At 40.9% G+C, this 23,130-nt stretch overlaps 1 protein-coding gene and 1 pseudogene across 1 annotated transcript in view; one reads left to right on the top strand and one right to left on the bottom strand.

Annotated features, from left to right (window-relative positions):
* LPIN2 (lipin 2) overlaps positions 1-23,130 on the top strand; it is a 103,215-nt gene that overhangs the window by 20,758 nt on the left and 59,327 nt on the right. The window lies entirely within an intron of this gene.
* On the bottom strand, positions 1,491-23,095 carry LOC105739628 (annotated as a pseudogene).

Here is a 23,130-nt window from a genome sequence, read left to right as displayed (position 1 = left end):
GTATTGCCCAGGCTGGTCTTGAACTCCTGGAACTCAAGTGATCTTCCCACCTTGGCCTCCCAAAGTGTTGGGATTACAGATGTGAGCCACCGTGCCTGGCCCCATTGCATAATTTTCTAATTGTGGTAAGATTCAGCCATTTTTGAATGTATGATTTCGTGGTATTAACCACCATTTACTATGTTGTACAACCATCACTGCTATTTCCAAAATTTTACATGACTCTAAACTCTGTAACCATTAAGCAATAACTCTCCATTTCCCCCAGTCCCTGGGAACCTCTAATACACCTTTTATTTATGAATTTGCCTATTCTAGATATTTCACATAATTGGAATCATATGATATTTGTCCTTTTGTGTCAGGCTTATTTCCTTTAGCATGTTTTCAGGGTTTGTCCATGTTGTGGCATGTATCAGAACTTCACTTATTTTCATGACTGAATAATATTCCATTGTATGGATATAACACATTTTGTTTCTTCATTCATCTGTTGATGGACAGTTGTGTTGTTTCCACATTTTGGCTGTTGTGGATAATGCTGCCGTGAACACTGGTATACAAATGTCTGTTTTCAGTTCTTTTGTGTATGTACCTGGGAGTGAAATTGATGGATTATGTGGCAATTCTATATTTATATTTTATTTTATTATTATTATTATTTTTTTTTTTTTGAGATGGAGTCTCACTCTGTCGCCCAGGCTAGAGTGCAGTGGCGCTATGTCAGCTCACTGCAACCTCCGCCTCCTGTGTTCGGCAGTTCTCTACCTCAGCCTCCCAAGTAGCTGGGATTACAGGCGCACGCCACCATGCCCAGCTAATTTTTGTATTTTTGGTAGAGATGGGGTTTCACCATCTTGGCCAGGCTGATCTTGAATTCCTGACCTCATGATCCACCCACTTCCCCCTCCCAAAGTGCTGGGATTATAGGTGTGAGCCACCGTGCCCAGCCTTATTATTATTTTTTGAGACAGGCCCTCACTCTGGTGCCCAGGCTGGAGTGTAGTGACATGGTCTCAGCTCACTGCAGCCTCGACCTCTTGGGCTCAAGCAGTCCTCCCACCTCAGCCTTCTCAGGAGCTGTGATTATAGGTGCACAACACCACACCTGGCTCATTTTATTTTTTGTAGAAACGGTCTCACTATGTTGCTTACGCTGGTCTCTAACTCCTGGGCTCACATGATCCTCCCACCTTAGTCCGCCCCAGTGTGAGCCACAGTGCCCAGCCTGGTAATTCCCTATTTAGCTTTTGAGAAACCACCAAACTTGTTTTCTACAGTGGTTACACCATTTTACATTCTCACCAACAGTGCACAAGTGTTTCAGTTTCTCTAGTTTTCTTTCTAACATATATTTTCCTTTTTTAAAAAAAGTTGACAATTTTATTTTCATATTTCACAATATAAATAAAAACTGTACTTTTTTTGTCCCACTTCTCCACTCCAAAACTATTCTCTCTTTAATAGGAAGGGGGAGTACCTTTTCTGTATCAGGCTGATAAGAAAACACCCAGAGTCACAGCATTGTGATCTCCTGGTGAAGTAGAGCAAGTAATATAAAACTGATATAGGGAGGCCTCCCCTCTATCCTTTCTGTCTGTTCGAGCCATTCTGGGCCAAGTGGGCACCATCATGGGACAAGCAAGAGGTCTCATCATTGGGAGCCCAGGCATCATTGGCATGTGGCCTCCCATGGGCAGCCTCATTCCAGGAGCAGGTCCCACTGGCATCATCCCAGGAGGAGGGCCCCGTATGGGGTGCTGGCATCATACCAGGGTGAGGAGGACCCAGAAGACTGGAGGGAGGTGGTATCATTGTCCCTGCTGGCGGGGGAACAGAGATTGAAGTAGGAAGTATCTTTCCTTGTTGAAATGCAACCCTTGTTTTGTCAGTCAGGCTCTGAGCCTGTTCTTCCATCCATTTCTAATAGTAATCTTTGACATTCTGTCTCTGTTTCCTACCACTGTAATATGTCTTTTTCATAAATGGAGAGTCATGGGTGAGGTGTGTATTGCAGTAGTCACGGCCATTGGCCACTCTGTTCCTTTTTAACAGAAACTATAGCCATCATAGTGGGTATGAATTGGTATCTCATTGTGGTTTTGATTTGCCTTTCCCGGGTGGTTAATGATGTTGAACATCTTTTCATGTATTTATTTGCCATTTTGTATATCTTCTTTGAAGAAGGGTTTATCTAGATCCTTTGCCCATATTTTAATTGAATCATTTGTCTTTTTGTTGTTGTTGTAGGAATTTTTAAATATATTCTAGAGTTAAACTCCCCGATTTGCAAATATTTTCTTACATTCTGTATGATGTCTTTTTCTTGATCATGTCCTTTGATACAAAAAGTAATTTTAGTGAAATCCAGTTTATCTACTTTTTGTTACTCATGCTTTTGGTGTTATATCTGAGAATCATTTGCCAAATCCAAGATCATGAAGATTTACCCTATGTTTTCTTCTTTTTTTTTTTTTTTTTTTTTTTTTGAGACGGAGTCTCGCTCTGTCGCCCAGGCTGGAGTGCAGTGGCACAATCTCGGCTCACTGCAAGCTCTGCCTCCCGGGTTCACGCCATTCTCCTGCCTCAGCCTCTCCGAGTAGCTGGGACTACAGGCGCCCACCACCACGCCCGGCTAATTTTTTGTATTTTTAGTAGAGACGGGGTTTCACCATGGTCTCGATCTCATGACCTCGTGATCCACCCGCCTCGGCCTCCCAAAGTGCTGGGATTACAAGCGTGAGCCACCGCGCCCGGCCTACCCTATGTTTTCTTCTAAGAGTTTTATGGTTTTAGGTCACTGATCCATTTTGAGTTAATTTTTTAATATGGTGTAAAGTAGGGTTCCAACTTCATTCTCTTGCATATAGAAACTTAGTTGTCTCAGCACCATCCGTTGCGGAGACTATTCCTTCTGCCATGCAGTTGATTTGGTACTCTTGTCAAATATCAATTGGCCATAAATGTTTGGGTTTATTTTTGGACTCTCAAGTCTATTCCATTGGTTTGTATGTCTGTTTTATGCCAGTACCACACTGTTTTGATTACTGTTTTTTTTTTTTTTTTTTTTGAGACAGAGTCTCACTCTGTTACCCAGGCTGGAGTGCAGTGGTGCAATCTCAGCTCACTGCAGCCTCCGCCTCCTGGATTCAAGCGATTCTCCTGCCCTCAGCCTCCCGAGTGGCTGGGACCACAGGAGCCTGCCACCACACCTGGCTAATTTTTGTACTTTTTGGTAGTCTGTACTTGTATTGTAGAGGACCGGGGGGTTTTCCACCCGGTGTTGTGGCCAAGCTGGTCTCGAACTCCTGACCTCAAGTGATCTGCCCGCGTTGGCCTCCCAAAGTGCTGGGATTACAGGCCTCAGCTACTGCACCCAGCCTGATTACTGTAACTTGATAGTAAGTTTTGAAATCCAGAAATGGAAGTCTTCCAACTTTGCTCTTTTTCAGTATTATTTTGGCTAGTCAGGGCCCCTTGTAACTCCATATGAATTTGAGGCTTTTGGAATTTTGATAGGGATTGCCATGAATTTGAAGATCGCTTTAGGTAATATTGGCATCTTAACAATGTTGAGTCTTCCTTTTCATGAACACGGATGTCTTTCTATTTACTGAGGTTATCTTTAATTTTTTTTCTGTGATTTTTGCAATTTTAGTTGTATAAGCTTTCACCTCCTTGGTTAAATTTATTCCTAGGCATTTTTTTCTTTCTTTTTTTTTTCTTTTGAGATGGAGTCTCGCTCTGTTGCCCAGGCTGGAGTGCAGTGGCGCAATCTCGGCTCACTACAAGCTCCGCCTCCTGGGTTCACGCCATTCTCCTGCCTCAGCCTCTCCGAGTAGCTGGGACTACAGGCGCCCGCCACCACTACCGGCTAATTTTTTTTTGTATTTTTAGTAGAGACGGGGTTTCACCGTGGTCTTGATCTCCTGACCTCGTGATCCGCTCGCCTCAGCCTCCCAAAGTGCTGGGATTACAAGCGTGAGCCACTGCGCCCGGCCGGCATTTTTTTCTTTTAGATGCATTGCATAATGTTTGAGATTTTAAAAATACTTAGCATAGTAAATCTGAATTTCAGCTTAAATAATGAGTCTAAGAAGGTACTGTGGAAGACATCTTGAGCTCTAGCTTGTTTGTCCTTGGATATTTAACATAACCTCTCTCTAAACCTCCATTTCTTCATCTGTAAAATATAGGGATAAAGCAAATCTGTCTTTCATGAAAATTGTATAGATCAGAGATAATATATGCAAAGGATTAATTCCAGGGTGTGGCTTACAGTAAATACTAAATAAATAGTGCTTGGCTGCCAGGATTGTGTTTTCTTCTATGATTTCAATATAAATACCTATGTTGTACTTGAAGTATACTTTTTAAAATTGAATACAATTAATTTGTTGCAAAGGCTGAAAATTTTTACACAAACTAACCCTGTTCCTGAGACAGCCTTTTTATATTAAAGTATGTTGAGTCTGGAAGAAAAATAAAATGAAATGTCACACTTGTTCTGTTTCAGTGGTGCTTTATCCTTAGAAGAGGGAGCATTTCTTCTAATGTTGCAACTTTCAGATGCCTCTTTGCTTTTTGAATCCTATCTGTGTCTTGACATTACAAAATTAAATCTTAGACTTTACCAGCATTTAACTTGAAAGAGTAGCAAAGCTGACTAACTTTTCCGCTTTTCTTTTACTACTTAGTGCATTGAGGCTTTACCCTCACTGAAGAATGCAATTACTGCCACCATCTGGAATTGGATTCATCTGTATGTGTAGAATATAACTTATGTATAAAACTGAGTATCAGTGTTTCAGTTTTTCTCTTTTTCTTACACATCTTAGTGAAGCTTTAGATTGAAGTAGGCAGATTCACTAAGTGTAATAATTCAAGAATTCAGTTACTTTCATTTTAGTTTAAATTTCGCCAATTAAATAAAATTCTTCATAACACTTAAATATAGCATTAGAATTTCTAAACATTGTGAAACTAAATTCTTTTTTCTCATAGCGAAGTATATTAGTCATTTTTGCTGTTTCTCCTGAAGAGCATAAATGAGCCTGCATTCAAGAATATGGAATGTTGCACATTCTGATGGGAAAATAGAGTGGCAGAATATAGTCAGGTTGAGGAGCATGGAAGTTTGAAAAAGAACCAGAAATTTGGAGAGAGAGAGCTGACCACAGAAACAAAGGAGGGTTGCCAGATTCTGTTGGGGACCCATTTAAGGCACAGATCAGTAATTTATACTGTTACCCATCTGGCCTGCTGGCAGCACTCATGATGATTCTTTTTTTTTTTTTTTTTTTTTTGAGACAGTCTCCCGCTCTGTCGCCCAGGCTGGAGAACAGTGGTATGATCTTGGCTCACTGCAACCTCCACCTCAGCCTCCTGAGTAGCTGGGATTACAGGCATGAGCCACCACACTCATCTAATTCTTGTATTTTTAGTAGAGATGAGGTTTCACTGTGTTGGCCAGGCTGGTCTCGAACTCCCGACCTCAAGTGATCCACCCTCCTGGTTTCTAAGTACAGTACTTAACATTACAGCAGCCGTTCGTTTCTATAGATGGAAGAAGGTGGCAGGAAGAAGAGTAATTACTAAGAGTAATTTACTAAGTAAAGCTAATTACAAGTATCTTTTAAATAAAAAAATTTTAAGTAATTGTTTGAAAGAGATCACAGCAACAGAATAATTTAAACAACCATCAACAGTTTTTCAGGTGGTGAGAAAATCTTGAGTTAGAACTGTTGGGAGGAACCAGCTGTGGAACAGAAAATTGGAGTCAAAGATGGACCTGAAATGTCCACGTGGAAAAAAATAAGTCAAGGAATGTGAGGATGAGGGGTTCCTACATGGTGCCAATAGATTTTATGATAATTTTCATTTATATTTTCTTTGGATTGTCTTAATGATATAATCAACTCTTGCTCACCTTCATTTGTTGTTTGTTGCTGTTTTTTGGGGGCAAGCTTTAAGCTGTCTCAGTTTTTGATCTGGAGTATAGGAACCCAGTACTGGCTTCTTCCAGTACCTTCACTTGGCCTCAGTGTTGTGATGCACTGGGCCGCCCCTGTTATTGTGAGTCTATAACAAGTAATTTGTTTCTGAAAAGATTAAAGCATTATACTTTGAAAATTATTTAGTGTTTTAAAATTTGATGATAGTAAGACTTGCATTTCAACAGGATTTTTTGAGTTTGAATGAAATGGGGGTGATATAACCCTAGTACAGAAAATCGTATACTTAAGAGTGTCATCACTGTGCAAACTGCTATTCAGGTGTGAAATGGGAGAAGAAAAAGACACATTTAAACAGAAGCAATTAGGCAATTAACAGGCCCCTTCTTCACCCCTGACCTCCACCGCTGTCAAGCAACTGAGGCCTCAGGAGTCCTGTCTGAGCAGAACAGAGGGCTTTCCATTTCTTTTGGCTTTATTTTGTTGCAAACGTTGTCCAAAAGTTGTGACACAAGTCAGGCCATGATTCTTCTGATCCTTAATTAGGCTGTTTAGCTTTACTCTCTTAATGTTCAGATGCACTTGACTGCTACAGCCAGGCAACTCTCAGTATTATCTCTCTCGTCTCCAAATAATGGGTAAAAGCTTGACCTCGAACATTTGTGTTGGAAGGGTTAGACCGCAGAGGTTGTTTGGTCCTAAGCTCCTTAAACTGCGATGTGTACGCTGAGCATATTCTACTTCTTACAGTAAATGTCTTGCATTAACCTTTGAACTTGGAAGAAGAAAGCTTTGGCCAGTTAGTGTTTCTTTCTTTTTTTTTTTCCACATTAAAAAAATAGACTTATCAGGATAGACTACAAAATGTATGAATTTTAAAGATAAATGGCAAGTGTTCAAAGAAGTTTATCTTCGGGAGAGTCACTTTAAGCTGGGCCTTTGACCTCAGGAGACCCTCCCTTGTTTTTTCTCTTCTGTTCCTGGAAAGATCTGTTTGCATTTGATTATTCACTCACAGTTCAGTGAAATTGCCAGCCACTAGCTATCTTGTTTAGAATTTTGAGACTGTATGAGGATATTACGAAATGCTGGAACTTGAGTAAACTATATAACTGTTACCCAGTGAGCAGTTAAACTACAAATGTTTGAAAAACTCAAGAGTTGGCCGGGCGCGGTGGCTCACGCTTGTAATCCCAGCACTTTGGGAGGCCGAGGCGTGCGGATCACGAGGTCAGGAGATCGAGACCACGGTGAAACCCTGTCTCTACTAAAAATACAAAAAAATTAGCCAGGCGTGGTGGCGGGCGCCTGTAGTCCCAGCTACTCTGAGAGGCTGAGGCAGGAGAATGGCGTGAACCCGGGAGACAGAGCTTGCAGTGAGCCGAGATCACGCCACTGCACTCCAGCCTGGGTGACAGAGCGAGACTCCGTCTCAAAAAAAAAAAAAAAGAAAAGAAAAACCCAAGAGTGGTAGCAAGAGGAATTTTATCCTGGTTTTGAATAAAACGTCAGTCCCTTTGGGGTTGTTTTCATAAACAGTGAATTATAAGTGATTCCATTTAGAAGAAGCACTTCATATGCTTTAGGGTAGGTGGTGAGAGTCATTTGGCTCTAAATGAAAACATTTGTTTTAGGTGAGCCATGGTCCGTTACATGTTCCCTTTGTTATGAGGAGCCTTGAAAATGCAGAAATGCACTTAAGTTCTTCACTATAGAGAAATTCGGGTGGGTGTTATGAAATTCTTTGTAATTGAGGTTATACAATATTTTCATGATTTTTTAATAATCAAAACTTAGTTTTGTCACATCTTCATTGGTAATCCAGGAGCAAGGTGTTGTGTTTCCATAGTATGGCCACTGGGGGGAGTACAATTATTTTCATGTTTTATGGTAAAATAACATGCCTGTGGTGTAAAGGTATTTCTGTTGAACCAGCTTAGTACAGCTTCAGATAAGCAAATTCTAGCTAGAAAGTTTTAAATAAATCATTATACCCTCTTAAAAAGCCCTGTATACCTAGTCTTACATACTTATGGGATTAGTAGTAGAAAAAAACAAAGAAGGTATATATTTTACTTAGCATCATTAAAATTGTGGAATCTGAACAAGATTCTGTTTTTCCTAACTAGCATTTTAGCTTTGTTTCCCTAAGTTAGACTATTTTTTGAAAGAGTTAAGTCTTGGGAAAAAGACTTCCAATTTCCATGCACTTTTTAAAAAAGATCATTGAAGATGTTATACAAAAGTAAAAAGTAGCTTTTCTCAGTATTCATTTATTTTTATTTTAGCCTGTAGAGAAGAAGTTTGACAATACAGTAGTGTTTTCCTTTGAAAATCATAGGGATGGTTAAGAATCGTTGGTTGTGATTTTAACATTTATCCATCAAGACTGAAAAGTGCCACCTTGCAGATGGGGGGCTGGAAGCAGAACTTCGGCTACCAGCCTTGGAGGTCAGGGTGATCCACAGGTGGCCATAGGAGGAAACTGTAGGTGTGTACCTGTTGGCAACACAGATGTTTAGAAAATGAGCTCACTTCTGATGGGTCCATAGTACATGTTCCTTGCAGTCAGGACATTCTGGGAATCATCAGCTAAAACAAGGAAACAATACAAACACTAGCAGGAAACCCCAAATGACTGGCCTGGGCGCCCCGCCTGTTGTGTAAGCTGCCTTGCAGGCAAGAGTTGCTGAACAGAATTCTACCCACTGACCTCTGCCCTGCTGGATCTCCACCACGCCTCACTTGCTAAGCCTTTGCTCCTGCCTCTTGTCAGCCTCCTCCTGCGGATCCCCAGCATGTTCTCTCTTTGTCTCTGCTTGACATAACACAAAAAAGCACTGAACCAGAAACTGGGAGGCTTCTTGTCCTCGCACCTTTGCTGACCAGTTGGGTGACATTGGGCTAATTGCCTGACCTCTTTCTGGGTCTCAGTTTCCTCACATTTAAAATGGATATGGTTTTTGTCTCTCTTCTTTCCACCCTCCTTACAGTTTTCCGCTTCTCCCACTATCCAGTTGAATATTTTCTCATCCCTTCTACATTTTATTTTCTCTGTCCCTGTAACTTTTCTTTTTTTCACCTTCTTAGGTTTCTATTTAATCTCCCTTTCTCCTGCTAGCCTCCCCTTCTTGCTGACCTCTGGCTTCTTCCATTTTTCTCCACTGGCAGCGCCCCAATATCCGGTTTTTATCACTACCATCTGATGCCAAGGATCTTGAACTGCAGTAGATCATGGATGAAGAGATTTAAATTTTTATTTATTGCATAAAATTTAGACTATAAAAACCGAAACAGTTCTCTTCTGGAAGTAGGAGTTTGTGTACATGATGTGTATTGAATTAGATCGCAAGCAACTGGGCACTTTGGTGTACTGCAGGCCCACGATACTATGCTGGGCTAGAAGGCAAGCAGGAAAACATGCTGCATGCAAGATAAGTTTTGCCATTTCTAATTTTGGTGAAATTGGTTTTTAATTCTGCCACTTAACGTTTTTATTATATGAACCTTGGTGGTGTGTTACTCTATTAAGCATCACCAAACACCTATTACTTGGTCAAACATTTGAAAATTTTGTCTTACGTGAAGTTTAGATGCAGAGAAAAAGGTTTAATGTGAAGATTAAATGGATGTGGATCGGCTAGTATATTGTTGATGAATTAACTAAATACTTTAAAGGAATGATGAACAATCCAGTTGTCCTCAGTTCTTCCTTACCTATAACTTGCCTGAATGTCCTTTTCCCCACCTTGTTCTCAAGATTGTCTTGGGGCATTAGAGCAGCATTGTCCAATAGAAATAAAATGTGAGCCACATGTGTAATTTCAAATTTTCTAGTAACCACATTTTGAAAAGTGGAAAAAGAAAAAACTAGGTAAAGGTAAATGTAATATCTTATTTAACTCAGTATATCCAAAATATCCTTTAAACATGTAGTATATATTAGAAATTATGAGATTATTTTATTCTCTTTTCATTCTTAGTTTTGGAAATCCAGTGTGTATTTTACACTTGGAGCACATTGCAGTTGGTGCTGGCCTGATTGCCAGTGCTCAGTAGCCACATGTGGCTAATTGCTATTTGTGATGAACAGCACAATCCTAGACAATGGTATGAAAAAAATAGCATATCTTAATTCAGAAATCTAATATGTTTGTCCATGTGAGTTAAGTGTGTTTGCGGTTTTTAGAAAAATTCAGTTAAAATTACTATGTGTTGACTTACTGAGAAATGCCAAGGAAATACCAGGAATGTTTGAATTTTACAATGTTGCATTATCATATTCTTGAAATCAAATAAATTCTGCTTGAGCAGGATATCTCCCAAAATTGTGAAAATACCTTGGGTCACACCAGTCTGACAAAGGAGAAGTGTTCAGTAGTTGGGCTCTTGGAGGCATGTAATCTGGCTGACTTTGGGAAGCTCCCTGCTGCTCGGAAAATGTCTGTAAATTACTTTCCTTACGTGATTAGCTTACATAAGATCACTCTCCTTAGGTATAGTAGCTGTTTTTATTTCTAAAAAATGAGGATGTGATTGGTTTAGAGAATCATTAACTCAATCCCTGTCCTGTGTGATGGAAGCTGCAGTGGCCGTCATGTGATTGGGCAGGTCTTGGTGCCTATCAGTGTAAACACATGGCACAACCTGTCCCATGCCCCTGCTTATCTCCTTTGGGGAGAAGGGGTTGAGGTATTTTGAGCAAATCTCATTGGTAAACTTGTGTATGCATTGCTTTTTTTTTTTTTTTTAAGAAACATTTCCTTTCAGTTTTAGCCATATAACTGTGTCTGCAAGCAGTTTGTACTCAGTTTGTCAAGAGAGCAGCTTTCTGTTTTGATTATACACCTTCATCTCTGAAAAAAGACATGCTAGTTAAATTTCAAGATGTTTTACTTAGAAGATGATAAGGAAGATGAGGAGGTTTGTAAAGGCTCATTAAATAAAACTCAAGATGTTTACCATGACAAGTCCCCTCCTGGTATCCTGGTGAGTTACATCTCCCAATGTCCCTGCTCCCTTCCCTTCTTGCTCAATCTGGACACTACTGAGAGACTAGGGGATGGCACCCACCAAAAGAAAAAGACTAATGCCCTTTCTTAGGAAAATGTAATGTTGTAGTGAATTTTATTAACTTCTAAGTGTTACGTTGAACAGAAATCTTTGGCTGCCTGCCCTCCTGCATTTACTGTGCCATCTTTCTACTGTCTCTATTTGTTATTTAACAAAAGACTTTTTTTCCTAGGAAAAAAATGAAGTTGCTGTTTTAAACTGAGAATTTTTAAAAATTATGTTTCAAAAATAATATATTTGGTTTCACATTCTCTGCATTTAAGTGTAGTAGTAAAAATCATATAAAAGTGTTACAGTTTTTGTTGGCCTAGCCACAATTTTTGGAATGATAAACTAATATTTTGAAGCTGATGTTGTATTTGGATATATGAGAGAGAGTGGCTGCAGTTACTTTCTTCTGTGATCATAAACAAGAAATTTTTGTAAGCTTGAAATATGTGGGGAAAATATAAATTGTATGAACTTGCTTAATCCAGAGTTTTCTCTCGTTACAAGATATGACTTAGAACAAGTTATATAAGCTCAGTGTAAGTCCCAGAAATCTGCATTAAGGAAACAAAATCAAGTGACTCGAGGACAGTGTAACTCTACCTGTGGAAGCTTTCCTTTAAAAATAATAGGAAGGAAACACTATTTTCACGGTTATTTTTTAAAATTAAGGATGGATATTTTTATGAAAACAAGCATAAAATCAATGAGACAAAAATTAGTTTCTAAAATCTGTGGCTCATAATGTGATTTTAGTTTTAAGGTTATACAAATGTTTATTATCTTTAAAAATGTTATCACACTCTGCTTTTTGCTTTTGGATCTGTTAGTAAAAGTGTACTTGTTCAGAGTTCTCAGGAACTAATGGAAAGACGTGGTTTGAATATGAATGGAAGAGTCAGGTGCTACCAAGGGAGGCAGTTTGCTTTTGAAATCAACATTGTAATGTTATAGAATGTATACACATATTGGCTCACTCAACATTTGTTCTAAAGGTCAGAAGGGAGAATAGAGAACCTTGCTGACTTTTTACGAAATACTTTAAACATTCATATATTAAGTAGCACTAACACACATAAACTGTCCCTCACAGGAAGTTCTTAAGACTTGTGTCTGCTGGTATTTTCCAGAAAGAAGTCAAGGGGTGTTTGCTTAGGCTGCATTTTATTAACGGTCCCGTTTTATGTTGCCATTAGAACATTGAAGTCTAATGAGTCACCTCCCTGTCTCATGAGAAACATGAGTTTTCTTAATGCTAATGTTTGGGATAAGGATCTGATATCTGCTTAGTAGCATGTAATGATTATATAGGAGTTTGACTTTATAACCTGGGTGTGTGTGGTGAGAGGGAGAATCCTGGTTTTCAGGGTCCAGGCCTTCTGTGACCTGAACACTCCTTACAAGTCACATCCTTTCTGGGCACCCCTCTTGTAAGGTGACAGTTTCAGTTTTGAAAGAGTCTTTCCTCATGGTTTTGTGATTTAGGAATATAAATTTATCATCTCATGATTTAGAAAACCTCATGAGATTTCTGTGCTTTGTTAGAAATCGAGGTGGGCGGATCACGAGGTAGGGAGATCGAGACCACGGTGAAACCCCATCTCTACTAAAAATACAAAAAAATTAGCCGGGCGTGGTGGCGGGCGCCTGTAGTCCCAGCTACTCGGAGAGGCTGAGGCAGGAGAATGGCGTGAACCCGGGAGGCGGAGCTTGCAGTGAGCCGAGATTGCGCCGCTGCACTCCAGCCTAGGCGACAGAGCGAGACCCCGTCTCAAAAAAAAAAAAAAAAAAAAAAGGAATGGGAAATTTCAAAGACGATTGTTTCATATTTTTTCAAACAAATGAAGACAATACCTTTATCTGCTAGGAAAAAGCTAAATTATTTTATATTCAAATACCCTGAAGTCCCAGAAGAATCTACTGGCCATACTTTCACCCCATTTAGGGCAGAATATACTACAGGAGTTCTTAGCCAAACTTGTAATCCTCAGAAATGCTTATAGAATTGGAGCTTTTCTGCAGTTGAGAGCTGGGGGGGGACTCTAGAGGTCACCTGACTATTCTTGTTAGAGAGAACCCCCGGCACAGAGCCCAGACCTCTTCTCCGGCGGAAGTGAGGCTTGATCTTGGGTCTTCACATCCTCACCCGCTGCAGGGGACTCCAGGAAGCCCTGAGGGCAATGCCCCTCAATCCTCATCTCTGTGAGCTATTTATCAAAGAACCGGGGCACCTCTGGTTGATGCCAAAAAGCTCAACCAGATTTAATAACACAAACAGTGGTTGGAGGTGGCAAGTCACCCTGTAGGTGGGGCACATGATATGAGGCAGAGTGCTTCATGCTAAGTTAGGAAACCCTGAGTCCACCCGGGATTTGGGGTGGGGCTGAGGTTGGTGGTGGGGAACCCTACCCATAACACATTGTCATTACTGATTGTTGCCCAGGTTCCTAGGACAACTCTAGGTGAACAAGTCTAAAACTAATTATGTTCCTCCAGTCTAGTATGGCCAGTGTTCAGAAAAGTAATTATTTAATTGAGAGGAATTTTATTTCCTCATAGAAATAATGTTGCTGTACCTAACTGTCTCATAATTAGCCAGAGAACTCAACCAGAGTTCTGAGTCCTATAACAAGGGGCAAGAAGGGCTAATGCAAGAATTTCCTCTTTCTTTCTGGATAAGGGCCAAGTTTCACCAAAATTTTTGAGACAAACATTTTCTGAGTTCCATTTTCAAAGCCATGTTTTAGCTCCCACTCTCCACAGCTAATAACTTTGGGCTTGAAAATGATACCTTTCCTCCCTCCTAACTCCTCTAAGTTTTAGGAGTGTTTGTGCTCTTGCCACTGAGCTGTGAATGGGTGATGGTTCCTTAAGCGCTGCAGAAGTAGCTGCATGGGAGGGAGAGGATTCTAGTAAACCTACAGGTGTGCTTTGGTAGGCTCACTAGCCAAGTGACAGTGTGCACTGAAATGAAAACTCTGAGGCCTGCTAAGAGGATATATTGGGGGACCATACAAGATATACTGGTTAGGCAGTTTGGGGAAGTAAATTCTCTAAAAGTCTTTGTTTTCAAAGCATGCTCACCACAGATGAGCTCAGGAATTTGGGGGAGAGTAGTTTTGGGATTGTGGACTTGAATATGTTTTGGCTATTTGAAAATTATTTATTATTCATTTTTATATTTATGCCCCCATCTGTTTTCAGTAAGGAAGGACTTAGAAATAGTTTACAGTTAAAACATACATGCACACACACTGCCTTCACACACACTGTATATTACATAGCTAAGCCTGTTAATGTAGAGGAAACAAAATTGTCTTCATTTAGCAAATATTTATTGTGCTACAACTGAGTCCAGTAGATGCATGTAAATCAATTTTTTTATTTGTTTGCCTTCACTAATATGTCTGAATTTTTTGTTGCTCTGGGTTTATGAATAACACAGCTGGGCAGATATCCAGCAAATGGCTATATGAATGCTACCATGTTGAGTTTGCCTGGATGCTTGGTCCTGATTACACGCTCAGCATACTCAGTTCGTTAGAGTGCCTGGTGAGCCCTGTATTGTAGATGCGATCCAGGTGTAGTCTTCGTGCGTTGGGAAAACACACCTTAGTTACATCACTGTGCCTTTAGATGTCTCAAAAAGTCAGGCTGCTGGCCTGGCCTACAGGAGATGGACACAACTCTGAAAGGATCTGAATAAAAATCTCGGTTGGGCATGGTGGCTCACACCTGTAATCCTGCACTTTGGGAGGCCCAGGCAGGCAGATCACTTGAGGCCAGGAAGTGAGGCAGGAAAGGAACAGGAACTACTACACCTTTCTTCGGCTCTGTTCACTGTCAAGAAAACAAGAGGGTTTGGGAGTCATTCCACGTACCTGTGGTCCGGAGACACAGCTTGAGGTGCTACATTCTGGGATCATTTGGAGGCTTTCAGAAGTACTTGCATTAGAATCTGCAGATGGGGAGGCCTGGTCATGAGGATTCCCCAAGCACCTCAGTGACTCCAACGTGCACTGGGGGTGAGAAGCGAGCCCCAAGGACGGTGATGCCCACATCTGACTCATCACTGAGTCAATCTCTATGGAGCGTTCAAAAGAAAATACGGATTTCCCAGACAGACTGAAGCAGAATTGAAGGCAGTAGTGGAGGCCAAGAATAACTGTTTTGTTTAGTTTTGAAAATGAAACTACAGACTTTATTCAGATTCTTCTTACCAATGTCCTTTTTCTGCTCCAGAACCCAACCTTACCTTGAATTGTCCTGTCTCCTTAGTCTCTTCCAATCGTGACAGTTCTTTAGTCTTTGCTTTTGATGACCTTGATGTTTTGATGAGCACTGGTCAGATAGTTTGTTGAATTTGTCTCTACTTCGGTTTGTCTGATGTTGTCTCATAATTAGATTGAGGTTGTGTGTTTTTGGTCAAAATACCTCAGAAGTCCTTTTCAGTGAGTCATACCAGGAGTCCCTGAGGTCAGTGTGTCTTAAGTTTTCCCAATCACTTGATTATGGTGGTGTCTTCCGGGTTTCTCTACTATAGGGTTAAAATTTTTTCCTTTTGTAATGAATGTGTATTTTGGGGAAAATACTTTGAGACTATCCAGACATCTTGTTTATCTTGTTTCTCCTTCAACTTCTTTTTTTTTTTTTCTTTAAAGACAGAGTCTTGCTCTGTTGCCCAGGCTGGAGTGCAGTGGCGCAGTCTTGGCTCACTGCAGCCTCCACCTCCTGACTTCAAGCAGTTCTCCTGCCTCAGCCTCCTGAATAGCTGAGACTACAGGTGCCACCACTCCCGGCTTCTTTTTGTATTTTTAGTAGAGAGAGTTTCATCATGTTGGTCAGGCTGGTCTTGAACTCTTGACCTCAAGTGATCCACCTGCCTTCACCTCCCAAAGTGTTGGGATTACAGGCGTAAGCCACCGAGCCCGGCCTCTCCTCAAACTTTTTCTTCTATTTTTAACATCCATTGTTGGATCTTGCCTTCCATAAATAATGCTGTGATATATTCCGATAGTGAGTTTCTAGTTTCTTCATTTTTTCTTCATTAATTAGAATTCATCTGTAAGAGCTGTCATTTCTCACTTATATATTAATTTATTGTATCAGTGAGGACTCAAGAATATTTTATTCAACTGATGATAATCTAGTAATCCTATTTTGTTGCTCAGATTGTCCTGTGTTCAGCTCTTGGGAGTATACTCCTGTTTTTTCTCTGACATATGCTCGCTCTTGATTTTGAGCATTTCCCAGTCTCTGGCTCCACAAGATGCTCCAGCATTATCTTGTATTTTCCTGCCCACAGCCGTAGAATGAATCAACCACTTCTCCAAGGAGCCCTGGTTCCTTTTATTGGAGAAAGATATTTAGAAAGCAAGATCTGAGCCATAGATGGGCACACTGTTTTGAGAGTATCCTTGATTCTAGGTCCTCTTCATAGAGAGTTAGGATATTTGAGTGTGTTTTCTAGCTCAGGTATAAACACATCAGTGCTTGTGCATCTAGTTACCTGTGTATATGCTTTAAAACCATGGGTTCATACCGAGACCTCCAATTCCAGCCCAACACCACAGGGTTCATTTTAGCCTACCTCTGTAGGAAGTTTTATTTTTAGAAGCTTTCCCAGGTGTTTATGATTTTTTTTTTTTTTTTTTTGAGACACGGTCTCACTGCCACCCAGTCCAGAGTGCAGTGTAGGAGGCAACCTCTGCCTCCCAGGCTCAAGCAGTCCTTTCGCCTCAGCCTTCAAAGGAGCTAGGACCTCAGGCACGTGCCACCACACCTGGCTAATTTTTGTATTTTTTTGTGGAGACTGTGTTTTGCCACGTTGCCCAGGCTGGTCTTGAACTCCTGGGCTCAAGTGATTTGCCTGCCTTAGCCTCCCAAAATGCTGGGAATACAGACTTGAGCCACCACACCCAGCCCCAGCTGTTTATGATTAATTAGACTTGGGGAACGATGACTTCTGGGTGTATATCTATGGATCCAAAGGCTCCTACGGCTTAGTTAAGTACTTTGTTAATGAACAGTCTGTTCCATGGTGCAGTATCGTTTTCCATAACTGGGTAATCATCATTTCTTCTTATACTAAAAAGAATTTTTATGTCACTCCTAGCTAGCTCTCATTAGTAAAGTAAGTCCCCTGTTTTGTGTGGGAAATGGTAGTTTTCATGGCTAGTATGCTTATAAACATTTGTCAGAGAAATTGAGCACACCTCAGGAAATGTTTAGTGGGTTGAATGCCCAGGGAGGCTGTTAAACATTTTAAAAAACATATAGACAATTCACGCAAACAAATGACAAAAAGGCTCAGGATTCCACTAAAACCAAATTTATTTTAATCCTTGAGTTATCTTCTTTTTGATATGTGTAGCTTGCTTTCTAAAGCAGGTGCTCTGTCAGACTTCTTGATAAGAAGCCCTTCAACCCCGGTTATTGAGAGTACTGACTGTGAACTTTGGGCCTGTATGTGCTTGTTAATTTGGTAGCTGTCACCATAGCTACAGGAGTTGCAATGGTAGTCCATCTGGCTTGTTGTTACCCTCATTTACTAGGATACCATATGATACAGGTTGAGGGACCTTCAACCCAGGGCAATAACATAATTAGGACAAGTAATTACTTGACATTTTAAACTTGTCCTAATTGTGTTAATGTTAACTGTGATATTAACTAAAGTTCTTTGACGGGTGAGAGAGGATGAGATGGGAGATAAAGGGGATGAGCAAAGTTTAACATGTCCTCCCCTAGACATAGAACCTATAGTAATATATTACTTTGTTTCCAGTCTGGGGCTGTAATTTTGATGGTGGAAGAATCGTACAAATTCCTGACTTCTAGGTCAGTGTGTAAATAGAAAAAACTTCCGATAGAGTTGGAGTGTTTCAAAAGAAATTTTATCCCACCAATGTCAGTGATAGTCAACCCTGAAAGTACTACGCATGGCTTCTATAGCAACCTGCTAAAATTGTGTGCCTTTTGTATGTGGAATTAAGCCAAATAATTAGATTTCCTGGCTTATTTTAGAGTTGCTTATGGTTATCAATAGTTACCACCAAAATAGGTTAACTACACAATTCTTTTAGGTGGTTTAGGATAAGGACATACCCCTTAAAACACACTTTTATGATCATAATGTAATCGTATCTGTAAGACTACCCGTAATAAAAAGCTTGCCTAGGTGTGGAATCCCAGCACTTTGGGAGGCAGAGGTGGGTGGATCACCTGAGGTGAGGAGCTCGAGACCAGCCTGACCAACATGGAGAAACCCCGCCGTCTCTACTAAAAATACAAAATTAGCTGGGCGTGATGGCGCACGCCTGTAGTCCCAGCTACTTGAGAGGCTGAGGCAGGAGAAATCACTTGAACCCGGGAGGCAGAGGTTGCAGTGAGCTGAGATTGCACCATTGCACTCCAGCCTGGGCAACAAGAGTAAAACTCCATCTCAAAAAAAAGGCTTAAGATTTTTCATGTATGGTAGCATATGGAAGAATCATCATAGCCTTCTAAAGGCCTTTATGAAATTCCTACCCACACATAGCCTGAAAATTCCATAAATTTTTAGGAGCTGTTTTAGGTTTCAGTGAAATGAGCATGGGTATTTAAGATGGACATACCAGGGCTTTTGTCAGGTCATGTCTCTGCGTAACTGCTTGACTATAGATAAGTTGCTTCTCTCAGCCTCAGTTTTCTTATTAGTACAATGAATATAACATTTACCTCACCTGGTTATGAGGATTAAATCAGATGAGGTATGTAAAATGGCATTTGGGGTTTAAACATTTTTGTTTTGTTTTGTTTGAGTCAGGATCTTGCTCTGTTGCCTAGGCTGGAGTGCAGTGGCACAAACATGGCTCACACTACGGCCTTCACCACCCTGGCTCAGGCATTCTCTCCCACCTCAGCCTCCGGAGTAGCTGGGACTACAGGCATGTGCCACCACACCCAACTAATTTTTTAAAAAAATTCTATGTAGAGATGGAGTCTCCTTACATTGCCCAGGCTGCTCTCCAACTCGTGGGCTCAAGTAATTCTTCTGCCTTGGCCTCCCAAAGTGCTGGGATTACAAATGTGAGCCAACGCACTCGGCCTAAAATGGCAATTGGAAGGGGTAAGTTAGTGCCCTCTCCACTTTTTCCCCCATCACCTCCCTGTAACTAACATTAGGAAGAATAATGAGTAAAACATCTGAATTATAGCTTATGTAATTTGTTGAGGATATACAATGTTTAAAAAGTTAAGACCATGAGAAAATGAATTTGAATTTTCACCAGTATAGAGGTGAATTTACATTTTAAGCAAATCCCACATGTGAAAATCCAAACTTAAAAAACAGTTACATTATTTTACAAAGGAAGGATTTCTCTAATAACAGGCTCCCCCAAGGACGCTGGAGATACCTTAAAAACAATACCAGTAAAAGGCCAGGCGCGGTGGCTCATGCCTGTTAATCCCAGCACTTTGGGAGGCTGAGGTGGGCGGATCACGAGGTCAGGAGATCGAGACCATCCTGGCTAACATGGTGAAACCCCATCTCTACTAAAAAATACAAAAAAGTTAGCCGGGCATGGTGGCGGGCGCCTGTAATCCCAGCTACTGAGGAGGCTGAGGAATGAGAATGGTGTGAACCCGGGAGGCAGAGATTGCGCCACTGCACTCCAGCCTGGGCCACAGAGCAAGACTCCGTCTCAAAAAAACCAGCAACAACAACAAAAAAAACAATACCGGTAAAATCAACTTTGTAAAAAGATATCTTAGCAATCCCGTTTTAAAATATCCAAATGAAATGAAATTATGTTCACACAAATGCCTGTACACAAATGTTTATAGTACAGAATGAGCATCCCTAATCCAAAAATCTGAAATCCAAAATGCTCTAAAATCCAACACTCTCTGATGCCACAAGTGGAAAATTCCACACTTACCCTGGTGATAGGTCCCAGTCGAGATGCAGTTAAAGCTTTGTTTCGTGTGCAAAATTAATTGAAAATATTTTCTATAATTACCTTCAGCCTATATGTTTAAGGTGTATATGAAACATAAATGAATTTTATGTTTGGACTTGGGTCATTATGTATATGCAGATATTCCAAAATCTGAAAATATCCAAAATTCAAAACATTTCTGGTCCTGAGCATTTTGGATAAGGGGGATACTCAACCTGTAGTTTTATTTGTAATTGCCAAAACCTGGAAACAACCCAGATATCTTCTAGCTAGTGAATGGATAAACATTTGATACATCCATACAGTGGGGTACTACTTAACAGGGAACAGACTACTGATACATGCAGCAATATTGATTGTCACATGGACTGTGCTAAGCTAAAGAAGCCAGAATCCAAAGGTACATACTGTATGGTTCCATTTATATGATATTCCAGAGACGGCAAGACTAGGGACAGAAAGCAGATCAGTGATTGGCATGGGTGGGGAAGTGGGATTGACTCCACATGGGTTTGGGCATTTTGGAGAGCAGTCTGATTGATCTGTATCTTGACTATAGTGGTGGCTACAGCAATGTGTGGTCACAACTAACAACTGTACACTACAAAAGGGTTAATTTTACTATCTGTAAAGTGTATTGCTTTTTTTTTTGTTTTAAGAAAAATCTATTTTGAATAGTTCAAGGTACAGCTGTTTGTAATCTTAAAACTTCATAGCAAAATTGGCATGAACATTTAGCTGGAATTTTTTCTGTGCTGATAGGTATAACCATTACACAAAGGTTAACGTAAGTAATAGTTTAATATCTTTCATTATTAATTATAAACAGAATGTTGAACTGATTACAGTTCTTAATGATTTTACTTCTTGCATTTCTCTGTAGTTGCCAGTCAGGTTAAATGTTCCCTGTAACAGCGTCTGTCACCTCATGTACAGAGGTCAAAACTGGGCATATTTTAGCCTTGATGGAAACAGACAAGAATTAAATTACCAGAAAGCTTCATGACAAGGTCTTATTTTCATTTTGGGAAGTGAAGGGAGAAGCATTAAAGAGAAATGTGGGAACAGGAACCATTTAGTTTTACAGAGCTATGATAGTTCGAAACAAGTTTGGCCATGTGAGTGTTGTCGGGGCTGAGGAGGGGAGTTGGGGCCCCCTTTTGAGCATGCTGCTTACCGTTTTAGGATCTCCTTAAGCCACACGTTATTTTGAAATTTAACAGTAAAATTGAACACTAGTTTTTCTTGCTCTGTACCAGGTTCTATTGCTGAAGAAAATTCATGTTCTGGTACATTATCGAGCACAGGAAAATTAAACTATTGTTTCCAGCCATTTTCCTTAAAGGCTCTGCTCTGTAGCATAATTATATTGGGCATTTTCATAAAAGTCAGCTGACTAGTAGAAAATGGATAACTTTGTGGTTGTGTTTTGTTTTCCGTAATAATCTATAGTTACGGCACCTTTGCTTCTGCCTCGGCTGACTTCACACTGACTTCCTCTGACGACCAGCAGTCTCTGCTGCAAGTTACTGCTGGGCTGCTCAGTACTCCCCAGAATGATCTACATGGTGTCATTTGTTCTCACGGGGATATTTTTAGATTTACCCATCCTGAGGCAGTGTCATTTTTGTCACTGACATAGACTAGATTTATGCAAGTTTTTCTCTGTGAGGTCTTCAGCAGCTTCTGGAGGAAAGTATTGGTTCTGAACACATGGGCATTGCTTTTGGGACTTTGGGTTAACTTCCACCATGGATTTCTTTTTTTTTTTTTTGATATGGAGTTTCACTCTGTCACCCAGGCTGTAATGCAGTGGCGTGATCTTAGCTCACTGCAACCTCCGCCTCCTGGGTTCAAGCGATTCTCGTGTCTCGGCCTCCTGAGTAGCTGGAATTACAGGTGCCCACCACCATGCCTGGCTAATTTTTGTATTTTTAGTAGAGAGTTTCACCATGTTGGCGAGGCTGGTCTCAAATTCCTGACCTCAGGTGATCCACCCATCTCGGCCTCCCAAGGTGCTGGGATTACAGGCGTGAGCCACCGCACCCGGCCTGGTTTTGTTTTGTTTTGTTTTGTTTCCCTCTGTGCATGGTTATATGTATCTTCACTTACCTCTTGAATTTTACGCTAAGTCAGTGAGATAAAACACAACACTGTGTATATTTCTCCCTCTCCTTGCTGATTCTGTTCACTAGGTTTTGCATTCATTCATTCATTTATTCATTGGTCCATTCATTGATCCAAAACCACTTATTTTTTTTTTATTTTTTATTTTTAAGACGGAGTCTCGCTCTGTCGCCCAGGCTGGAGTGCAGTGGCACAATCTCGGCTCACTGCAAGCTCCGCCTCCCGGGTTCACGCCATTCTCCTGCCTCAGCCTCTCCGAGTAGCTGGGACTACAGGCACCCGCCACCACGCCCGGCTAATTTTTTTGTATTTTTAGTAGAGACGGGGTTTCACCGTGGTCTTGATCTCCTGACCTAGTGATCCGCCCGCCTCGGCCTCCCAAAGTGCTGGGATTACAAGCGTGAGCCACCGCGCCCGGCCATCAAAACCACTTATTAAGAACCTACTATTGCTAGGCACTGTGCCAAGCTTTCAGGAAACAGCGAAGCTTGCGGGACTTTTCCCTTCTTTACCAGAACTCAAGAGTTTGAAGGTGGCCTAAATGTTCATGCTGCATGGTGAGTGCTGTGGTAGGGAGAGGGCAGGGGGCCTTGGGCACTCACAGCAACAGATCCCATCTTGTCACCTCTGCTTTCTTCTCAGCCACTGAGTCCACACATCCTCCCCCATCATCTTTTTGATCTTTGCCATTGTGCTCTGGGGATTCACAATCTGTTGTGGATGTACGTTCCTTTTTGATCCCACTTCCTCCTTACCCAGGAAACCTGAAACATCCTTGCTCCTCTTACGAAATACTAGATTAAGATGAAAACTGGTATTGGCTTTTGAAGAATTGTCCAGAAAATTATTGGGCCAATGACTGGGATGGGTAGAAGATGGGGGTTGGTAATTTTTGAAGATGAAATAGGTGATGTTTATGGTCCTTCCTTAAGTTATACCTGCTGAAAAGCTGAAGTAGACACTGTCGTTGAGTAAAGGTCTGGGCCGACACTCGGAGAGAAGGTGCATTGCTGTACTAGGAAAGCGTTTTCCCTTTTCTGAGC

This window comes from Nomascus leucogenys, chromosome 4 (assembly GCF_006542625.1).
Source record: "Nomascus leucogenys isolate Asia chromosome 4, Asia_NLE_v1, whole genome shotgun sequence".
Classification (NCBI taxonomy): Eukaryota; Metazoa; Chordata; class Mammalia; order Primates; family Hylobatidae; genus Nomascus; species Nomascus leucogenys.
The sequence above is the reverse complement of the archived record's forward strand: the minus strand, read 5'-3'. Positions and strand labels throughout refer to the sequence as shown.